At 34.3% G+C, this 9,036-nt stretch overlaps 1 long non-coding RNA gene across 1 annotated transcript; it reads left to right on the top strand.

Moving 5' to 3' along the window:
• Positions 1-362: 362 nt before the first annotated feature.
• Positions 363-1,491, top strand: LOC121225417 (uncharacterized). Its single transcript, XR_005923294.1, has 3 exons — positions 363-468; positions 591-659; positions 803-1,491. It is a non-coding gene; the product is annotated as an uncharacterized lncRNA (long non-coding RNA).
• The last annotated feature ends 7,545 nt before the right edge of the window (positions 1,492-9,036 follow it).

Below are 9,036 nucleotides of genomic sequence, written 5' to 3'. Positions count from 1 at the left end.
AAAATTTATATTACTTAAATCTACAAAAATTAGGTATTTAAAATTGATATGAATTATGTAAAAATTAAATATAAAATTGTAAAAAGATGGGAAGGTTAGTGGCGTTTTTATATAAAGCGCCACAGTATGTAGGCAATAGCGGCATTTTTACCAAAAACGCCACTGGTAACTATTAAATTCGTTCAAAACGGCGCAGTTTATCTTTAGGAATTTAGGGTTTTTCTGGCGTTTTTTGTTAAATGCCGCAAATGTTATGCAATTAGTGGCGTTTTTTTATTAGCGCCACAAAAATTGGAATTTAAACGTCGTTGTTTTACTTAATAGTGTTTGTTGTTACAATTCTAATACTCCCCCACCCCAACTCTCCCTCCATCTTTCTTCTCTCCTGCAAATCCCTAGACCTTTCACCTTTTCAACGATGATTTCCCCTCTTCTCGGTCGAATATCGCTTCTCGTCTAGGCTGATTGGTAAAAAACTTTCCAAATCCCTAATTTCTCCGTTGACTCCGTATATGGCTGTTCATTTTTATGTTTGATTTTTTCTTTCTGTAATGCCCGCTTTGTTTTTCCTTTCTCTTTAAATTCCATAGACCATTCACCCCTTCAACGATGATTTCCCCTCTTTTCGATCGAATATTGCTTCTCGTCTGGGCTGACTGGTAAAAATCTTTCCAAATCCTTAATTTCTTCGTTGAATACGTATATGGCTATTCATTTTTCTGTTTGATTTTTTCTTTCTCTAATGCTCGCTTTGTTTTTCCTTTCACTTTAAATTCTGTGTTGCTTGTGTTGCTATCTATAGGCCATTCAACTTGGGCATTCCAATTGTTGCTCTTATTTTCTACGAGTGAAGTCGTCTACTGTTCATTGCAGTTAAGGTAAGTTCGTTTTCTATTTCTTGCATTATTCGGTATGTTAGATGTTTTCTGGGTCTTAAATCTAATTGTTTATGTGGTCTGACATATATTTTAAATATGTAATTTTTACATACGTAATAAAATTAAAATTAATGCTTAAAATAGGGAAATGCTTTTGATGAAATAAAATAATTTATGATTGAATACCTTCAATCCTGTTTCATAGCTGGAAAATGTTATGGATTGTGTATGTCCAAAAAGGTTTTTCTGTTCGGTTCGTTTACATTATACACGCTTCAAAATTTTGAAGTGGATTGTGTTATGGATTGTGTTTGGACAATCATTTTGAAGTGGGGAGAAGGTGATGAGAAAAGCTACGAGTTAAATGATGGTGATGTAATTATTGATTAAAATTCAAACCCCATAATTGTTTATTTGTCTCTAATCCCTTTCATTGAAGGACAATGAAACATGGATGCCTAAGTTGATAGCAGCAGCTAGTTGTTCTTAACTTTGTATGTCAAAAGCTACAATTATAGTAGTATTTACCCTTCAAAGTCATGTTTTCTGTTGTAATTACAGAATAAGGCCATTAAAGTCAGCAATGTTTGTTTAGAAGCAACCGAGAGTTGTTTTCCTTTTCTGTTGATATTGAATATGTTTGAAATGTAGAGGTTGAAATGCAAATATAATGTGAATATTTGATGGTTATATCTTCCAAATTCTATTTTATGATTTCATAATACTGTTTTATTTATTTGAAATGAAACATTTTACAGTTTGCTTAAATCACAAGATCATGAGCATGTGTTAGGTTTTATTTATTTGAAATGAAAGATTTTACTTAATTGGTAACAGTTTGCAATGCTTAGAAATTGAACACAAAAGATGGTTTCCTAGCAATCAATCGTGCCAAAAATGCAATATGTTTCGGTTTGCAATACTATATCGTAAATATTAAAATATTGGACAGAAATATTATATCGTAAATATTTAAATTTATATTCTTTTTTATATTACATATATTAATATGGGCATTTTAACCTATATTTCATTTTTTTGTAATAGTAACATTTTAAAATTAAAAAAGATTTGTAAATGATAATTTGTATATGGTATGGGTATATAACCTATATTTAAAACTTGTTACTATAAAATTTGTAAGTTTTCAAAACAATTGTACTTAATTGTTTTAATATCTATATAAGTTTTCTAAATTTATAAGTTTTCTAAATAAGTTTTCTAAATTTATTTGTATTAAAATTTATTAGTATTAAATTTACTTCGTTTTCTAAATAAGTGTTCTAAATTTGGGAGAAATAAAATATATGTGTATTAAGTTTATAAGTTTTCTACATAAGTTACATAATACACCACTTACATAATAATTTACATAACTTATATATAATAACAACATAAATTACATAATACTTTATGTTATAATACATAACTTGTATATAAGCTTGCATAACTTACATAAATTAAATAACTTACATAAATTAAGTAACTTACATAACTTACATAAACTTGCATAAATTAATTAACTTACATGACTTACATAAACTTGCATAAATTAAATAACTTACATAACTTACATAACCTACATAAATTAAATAACTTACATAACTTACATAAACTTGCATAAATTAAATAACTTACATAACTTACATAACCTACATAAATTAAATAACTTACATAACTTACATAAATTAAATAACTTACATAACTTACATAAATTCCGTGGACTTACATAACCTACATAAATTAAATAACGTACATTACTTACAGTACTTACATAATACATAATACATAATACATAACTTACATAACTTACATAATACATAAAAATATATCATATCACAAATTTCTGTAATTCATTTATGGTTATAACTGGCATTTTAACTTACTCGTGCAAATTATTGTCAACGTCAGACTTCAAGAATTAAGAAATGGACCGGTCTTGGATGAATTTGTCAAGGGTTAGCAACGGTTATCGAAATGGAGTACAATATTTTCTAAATTTTGCATTTCAATATGCAAGCCAGGAGAACATGATTCTTTGCCCGTGTAAGAAGTGTGTCAACATAAACTGCCATTGTCGTGAGGTTGTATACGAGCATCTAATTGTTGATGGGTTTGTTCGGGGTTATAAACAATGGTTTTTTCATGGAGAATGCCCGCCTAGTACTTCCTCTTCAACGATGGATGTATCTTACTCTGGTCCTGCTTACCATCAGTCTGATAGAGGGGATGACATGGAAGGTATGTTGCGGGATGCATTTAATATGCACAATCATGGTGTCCAGTCGTTCTCAGCAGACTTTGTGGCTTCTGATGATTGTAATATTGGGAGAAATACTTTTACCGAATCGGGAAGTAGTGTATCTCATGAAGAGCCGAATGAAGAAGCGGCAAAGTTCCACGCGCTATTTAATGACATGAACGAAGAACTGTATAAGGGATCAAAATTTTCAAAAATGTCTTTCTCTGTTCATCTTTTTCAGTTAAAATGTTTGGGAGGGTGGACCGGAAACTCGTTGACAATGCTGTTAGAGTTTTTAAGAGAAATGTTTCCGTTTGCAAAAATCCCTCAGTCATGCAAAGATATGAAGAAAATGATAAAAGATTTAGGCATTGGGTACAACAAAATCCATAGTTGCCCAAATGATTGTATGTTGTATTAAGGCGATCGAAATGACCAACAGTGATGTCATGTATGCGGCCAATCCCGTTGGATTAGTAGAAACACAGAAGATGGGAAGGACGATAAAAATGGTGCACAGTCGAGAAAGAAGTCAGTCAAGATTTTACGGTATTTTCCCCTGATACCAAGGCTTCAAAGGCCATTCATGTCGTCCAAGACAGCGGAGTCAATGACGTGACACCATGATGGACGAACCGATGATGGATTACTAAGGCATCCGGCAGATTCTTTAGCTTGGAAATCATTTGACAATAAATTTCCAGGCTTTGCAAGCGATCCTAGGAGTGTGAGTCTTGGGCTAGCATCTGATGGATTTAATCCTTTCAAGATCATGAGCACTGCGTACAGTACTTGGCCAGTAGTGCTTGTTCCTTATAATCTGCCTTCGTGGATTTGCATGAAGCAATCTTCCCTTATCTTATCTATGATTATCCCTGGTGAGAAAGGGCCCGGGAATGATATCGACATTTATTTACAGCCACTTATTGAAGAGTTAAAACAATTATGGGCTGGTGTCGAGACATACGATGTGGTGAGAAAGGAGAACTTTAATTTACATGCGGCTTTGATGTGGACCATTAATGACTTTCCCGCTTATGCCAATTTATCTGGTTGGAGTACCAAGGGTCGTTATGCGTGTCCTTGTTGTGCTGCACAAACATGTTCGCAATGGTTGTATAATGGGAAGAAGTTTTCTTACATGGGGCATCGTCGGTGGTTACTGGAAAATCATAGATTTAGATTTCAGAGTTCTGTATTTGACGACACTGAAGAGTTCAGAGAAGCTTCTTCCCAGACCAGTGGCTCTGAAATCTTGTTCATGTTGAAAGATATGAATTTCATTTATGGGAAGATGAACCAACCACCAAACACACAGAGAAACAGAAGATCAAATGATGAAGGGGATGAAAGCTCCGACGAAGAGGACGATCCTAATGAGACAGACTTGTGGAAAAAAAGAAGTATTTTTTGAGTTTCCTTATTGGGAGCATCACCTTTTACGACACAATCTTGATGTTATGCACATTGGGAAAAATGTCTGCGAGAACATTGTGGGTACAATTTTGAACGTCGACGGAAAATCAAAAGACAATCTTCAGAGTCGAATTGATTTAGTCCAAATGGGAATTCGGCCTGATCTTCATCCCAATCCACTTCTGAATGGGAAATATCGGTTGCTGCCTTCTATTTTCTCAATGTCCAAGATGGAGAAAGATCTGTTTTGCATGGTGTTGAAGGATATAAAGGTTCCAGATGCATATGCATCAAATATATCTCGATGTGTTAGTGTTAAAAATCGAAGATTATATTCACTAAAATCACATGACTATCACATCTTGATGCAAGATTTAATGCCAGTTGCTCTACGATGTTGTATGTCCAAGAAGGTGACGTCTTGTATCATTAAACTATCCAACATAATGAAAGCCATTTGTGGCAAAGTTTTGGATGTTCAAGAACTTCAGAAGGTACAGGATCGAGCCGCTTTGACTTTATGCAACATGGAGAAAATCTTCCCACCTTCCTTCTTCACCATTATGGTTCATTGATAATTCATCTCCCGCACGAAGTAATTCTTGGCGGACCCATTTTCTATCGATGGATGTATCCCATAGAAAGGTGTTAAAGAAGTATTTTTAAAATTTTCCTTCATTCACCTCTATGCCTTTAGTTACAACTTTTGATAATGTTGTATATTGTGTTCAGGTTCCTATCCAAATTAAAGTCTTACTGCCGCAACAAGCGATATCTAGAAGGATCGATTGCTGAAGGCTACTTGGCAGAGGAATGTATGACCTTCTGCTCAAGATATTTGCAAGATGTCAAAACAAGGTTGAACAGACCAAATAGGAATGCTGGACTCACAGACTATAACTTAGCCGATACTTATTTGTTCCAAAGTTTTGGAGAACCAATCGGCAAAGTTGAAATTGTGGAATTAGATCATTTATCGTGGGTACAAGCACATCGATATGTTCTGTTTCACCACGAATCATTGGAACCTTTACGGAAGTAAGTTCTACAAATTTTATAAATATTTATCAAACTAAAAATTGTTTATCTTCTAACAAAGATCACATTTTTTTAACATAGTGAGTACAAACAAATATTGAGATCTCGTTCGCGCTCCCGAAGAACACAACATCGAGATATCAATAAGTTGTTTACAGAATCTTTTTATGAATGGTTAAGCCAAACGGTATGCAGTTGGAGCTTCCATTTACAAATTATAATGCTTTCTCATAACATTTTTAATTACTCAGTTTACTTTCCATTCAATAGGTTTGGAGTGGGAAGAGCGTAAACGACGAAGTTAAATGGCTCTCCCAAGGTCCAAATCGAGTGGTTAAAAGATATAGTGCGTTCCTCATCAACGGATTCAGATTTCATGCAAAATATCGCGAGAGGTTGAGGAGAACGAAAAATTGTGGAATAGTTGTTAATTCTGCAATTACAAGTTATGCTAGTGCTAGGGACAATAATCTTGTCGAGGGAAATGTGGAATATTTCAGACATCTTACTGACATAATTGAGTTTGATTACTACGACAAATGGAAAGTTGTCTTATTTCGAGGTGATTGGGCCGATGTTAATATAGCTCGTGGAATCAAGCAAGATCAATTTAGTTTTACAATGGTGAACTTTGACCGATTGATTCACACAGGACAACAACTGATAGATGAGTCGTATGTATTCTCAAGTCAAGTCAAACAAGTTTTTTACTCAAAAGATCCAACTGATGAGGGTTGGTACATTGTACTCCATAACATCCCTAGAGACTTGTTTGACATGGGCAGTGGAAGTAGAGATAACATCGACGACAAATCAGAAACTTTGTCATTTCCAGAACAAAACTTAAACGATAATATCCCTAGTACTAGTGCACAATTTCAATGGGTTCGTCAGGATACGGATGAAGATATTTACGAATAATATTGTAGTAAGATTTTACGATTGTTTAATTATATGTAACTTACATTAGTATTAAATCTTGGTCTTATTATATATTTCAACTATTTTATATGTGTTGTTATTGTTGTAATTAGTTATTAAGTTTAATTACATTTTATGTGTATTGCAGATAAAATGCCTAGAAGAAAAATTATAAGGGAAAGCATTGTTCAAAATGATCCAAACTCGACAGAAACAAATAGTACTGAACAACAAACAGCAATTGGATCTTCGAATGTTCCGATTACACCTGAGGATCCTACGAAAGTTCAAAGTAACTTACATTAATTACATGCGTGTTGACTTATAATTGATTTATTTTCAAATTCTTATATTATAATATACCATTTGTAGCTGAAAATGGTGGGATGCGCAGAGGTCGAGGACGTACGCTACTTAGAGAGTTATACGAGTTAGATCCAGTCGAGCGTGTCAAGGTATGCAGAAATAGTTTTGGTCAGCCTGTTGGATCAGAAGTTCGAATTTTAGCAGGATACATGGGCATTTTAGCACGAAATGTGAATATGTTGCCTATCAACTACGAGTCATGGCGTCAAATGCCCGATAGCAACAAAAACCAAGCCCTCGATAATATTAAGGTAACAAAATGTTAATGTTATCTGTAATGCTTGGGAAATAGTTTCATTTATATTTACTTTATTAACTTGTGTTTTTTGTAGGCGATGTTTGCTTTAGAGGTCTCGGATGCTTATGTAAAGAAGGCATTAGGAAAAAGATGGAGAGACAATAAAAGTACTTTGAAGAAAAATTATTATAAGACAAAAAAAACCCTCGATGAGAAATTGCAAAATGTCCCGCCGGGTATGTTGAGGTACCAATAGGAAGATGCAGTTAGATTTTGGCATTCTCAGAAAGGCGAGATACGACGTACTTCCAAACTATTGTAATTACTTTGGTTTATAGTATTTACTATTTACGTACTAAAATTTTTATAACGTAGGATCGTGAATGAGTTGGAAAAAGCAGCCGGCAGCAACAAAATTCACTCACACAGCCGGGTCAAGAAGTTTTGCATGTGTAGCTGAAGCGGAGGTATTTTTAATTTTTAATATTCTCAAATATGTATAACTTTCTATTAAATAATATTTTTACTACTATATTGTAGGAACGGTCGTCCGGTCAAAAGTTGGACGCCTTCAACTTTTTGAAATTACACATAAGAAGAAAGATGGATCTGCTATGACTCCTGAAGCTGGTGAAATTATGGTACGTTTACTTAATACGATTTGACTTGTTTTAGTTATTTATAGTGTTTATTTTCTAATGGTTTAATTCATTGCTTGTAATGCGACTATTGTTATATTGCATTTGTTTTTTTTAATATATATTGCGTTCCTAACTATATGATTTTTTTATTAGGAAAAACTAAAGGAAAAAAAGACGGAGTACGAAGCGATTGCTTTTAGTGATAGTTCTGTTCATCTTGAAGACATTGATAACCGGATTATTACTGAAGTTTTGGGTCCTGAAAAGTATGGTCGGGTTTGATTTCAAGGATCTTTTATCAGCCCAACCCAATATTTTGGATCCAGCTCGCACCAATACATGGCTTCGAGGAGTCAATCTCAAGCTGAAGTTCAGAGGTTAAAAGACCAGATGGCTCAGATGCAAGCGACCACATTTAAGGTTCAAAGAAAATATGAAGAACTTCAGCAACAACTTAAAGCAGAGGCGGCAGCGAGGGAAGCAGAGGCTACAGCGAGAGAAGTAGAGCCCACAGCGAGAGAAGCAGTGAGAGAAGCAGCGATAGAAGCAGAGGTTCAAAAGAAATATGAAGAACTACAGCTACGACTTCAAAAAGATGCGGCATCGAGAGAAGCAGAGCAGAGCAAAAAGTACGACGAACTTCAACAGCAGCTTCAGATTATGATGAAGATGTTTCAGCAGTCGCAACTTCCGCCGTCATAGTGTATATTGCATAAATATTTTTATTATTTTAACTTTTAACATTTTTGTAAAGAAAAGTATGAATTCACTTTTATTTATATCAATTAATATTATGTTAGTCATTTAATTTGAAATATTATATAAATTTATTGTTTTTGGTTAGTTTAGATCTGGTTGCTTTTGATTTGTTGTTGCAGGAGGGCTGAAAAAACAGAAAATTTTATTTTAAAAAAATCCCAAAATTAGTGGCGTTTTTTAAAAAAGCGCCGCTAAAAGTCATATCAAATAGTGGCATTTGTGAAATAAGCGCCGCTAAAGAACACTACTGTTAGCGGTGTTTTTGAACAAGCGCCGCTATAGAACATTACTTTTAGCGGCGTTTTCTTCCAAAGCGCCGGTAAAGAACATGATCTTTAGCGGCGTTTTTTCCTAAGCGCCGCTAAAGAACATGATCTTTAGCAGCATTTTTTCATAAGCGCCGCTAAAGAACATGATCTTTAGTGGCGTTTATTTCCTTAGTGCCGCTAAAGAACATGATCTTTAGCAGCGTTTTTTCTGTAAGCGCCGCAAAAGTTAGCGACGTTGTCATTAGCGGCATTTTTTGTGGCGCTTCTT

This window comes from Gossypium hirsutum, chromosome D13 (assembly GCF_007990345.1).
Source record: "Gossypium hirsutum isolate 1008001.06 chromosome D13, Gossypium_hirsutum_v2.1, whole genome shotgun sequence".
In the NCBI taxonomy this organism is placed as follows: domain Eukaryota; kingdom Viridiplantae; phylum Streptophyta; class Magnoliopsida; order Malvales; family Malvaceae; genus Gossypium; species Gossypium hirsutum.
This window is presented reverse-complemented; position numbering and strand designations above follow the sequence as displayed.